General features: G+C 38.7%; 1 pseudogene across 1 annotated transcript; it reads right to left on the bottom strand.

Moving 5' to 3' along the window:
• Positions 1-723: 723 nt before the first annotated feature.
• LOC309862492 (uncharacterized protein C3orf26 homolog pseudogene) lies at positions 724-1,542 on the bottom strand (annotated as a pseudogene). Its single transcript has one exon. The product of its transcript is annotated as an uncharacterized protein C3orf26 homolog pseudogene (transcript).
• Positions 1,543-2,002: the final 460 nt, after the last annotated feature.

Here is a 2,002-nt window from a genome sequence, read left to right as displayed (position 1 = left end):
TGAATTTATCCTGAATTTATTGGAATTTATCCTTTGGAAATATTCTTACTTTTATCTATTTATTGCTTTGAATGTGAATAAATTTTGTATTTATGAAAGACAAATTTCTATTTAGCAACATTAACACTTCCTCAAAATGATGAGCATCCAAAAGGCCCTGATAGGCTCATACATTTGAGATGAATGATTTGAGAGTTTTTTTCCCTATATCAGAAATTATAAATAGTTTAAATTGATAAGATAATCTATTTTTTGTCAATATTTCCGTATCACAGTTTCACTTTATTTTTTTAAGCTGGTGATACTTTATTATACAGAGAAATTGGCAAAGGACAGTTTCATTTTTGTCAAAGAATCTCCACCAAAAATGTCTAGTGATTCATCTGGTGAAGCAGTTAACATAATAAAATAGTTGGTATTTACTGAGTCCTTGCAATATTCCAGAGCTGTTAAACTAGATGCAAATGCCACCATAAAAACAGGAGTTTTCGGGGCGCCTGCATGGCTCACTGGGTTAAGTCTCTGCCTTCAGCTCAGGTCAGGATCTCAGAGTCCTGGAATTGAGCCCCGCATCGGGCTCTCTGCTCAGCAGGGAGTCTGCTTTGCCCCCCTCTCTCTGTCTGCCTCTCTGCCTACTTGTGATCTCTGTGTGTCAAATAAATAAATAAAATCTTAAAAAAAAAAAAAAAGAAAAAACACAGGAGTTTTCATTAGGACCCAGACTTAGAAAAGATCCCCCTTCAAAGACTCAATCTTGCACAGACTGAGGACTCCCATTTCTAGAAGTTCAAAAACCTCCTTTCTTACCTCGAGAATGTACATCATCCTCCTCAACTCCTGACCTCTCCAGTTCTAGTAAAAAACCAAAAACTTTAAGAGGTTCAAATTAAGGCCATCTTGTTTAGTGAGTCCTTTAATTCTCCCTGGTGTTCCTACACCCAGGTGCACCATATACTTCTCCAGCAACTTTACCTGCTCCTGGATTTTTCTGTGTTTTGCAAATAATTTCATAACTTTGCTGTCTCCTCTAAATGCTAATGAGCTCCAAGGCCCAGAGAGCAGAGCTGCATATGATCAGCATCAGGACCAACTTCTTCTCATTATGATTTTTCTAAAGATTTACCCACTTAGGGCAGATTTCTTTTAGGTATAATGAAAGACTAGGAGTCAAATCATTGGCCTTGAGGAAACAGGAATATGATTGGTCTTCTAATTCAATCACTGGGCAGTTGGCTGCTGTAATAGTTCTTCATAAGTTTCTACAGGTCTTCAGGGGTCCCTGGTTTGGGCTCTGATTTTGCAAGAACATCAGTAATTTTCTTCTTCTCCTCCTTGTCCTGGTGTCATCTTCTTTTGTTTCCTTTGGTTGTATCAAGAAACATTTTTAGGCTGTTTAGTTTTCTTTGACACTGCAGGAGCTGGAGCTGTCTCCTGCTGTATTATTTCTGGACCTCCTCCTCTTCCACTATCTGATGTTTCTGAGCTGCCAGCTGCTCCTGCGGGCTGGTTCTCCCACCACTCATCTACAAGATTGTCTGCCATCTCCAGGTGGGACTATTGTGAGCAGACCACCAAGGGAAAGTGGACAATGGCAGGTATTCTCCCTGGCTCCAAGCCCAGAGGCCAGCATTGGCAGCCAGCACAAGGAGCCTCTCCTCACAGGTCGCCTCTGCCCACAGTTTCAGTTTAACTGCAACATTTTAGTAGGAGACTTTTAGATAAAAAAACATCGGGGAAGTAATTGACAAATGATTCCCCATAAATTTTCAAATATTCTCTTACCCACTTAAATGAAAGGAGACTGCTTCACACCTTACAGAATATCTAACTTCCATTAGTAAAATATTGTTGTCCTCTGCAAATACTGTGTAGTACTAGTGCCCAGAGACTAAGATAATGAAAGCTTTACCATAGAAAAGCTGACATTATATTTATCATTATATTTATCACAGATATTATATTTATCCACATTTATTTATTATATTCTTTATACAGAGAGTAT

This window comes from Mustela nivalis, assembly GCF_964662115.1.
Source record: "Mustela nivalis genome assembly, chromosome: 1".
NCBI lineage: Eukaryota > Metazoa > Chordata > Mammalia > Carnivora > Mustelidae > Mustela > Mustela nivalis.
Note: the sequence above shows the minus strand (reverse complement) of the source record. Positions and strands in the feature narration are given on the sequence as shown.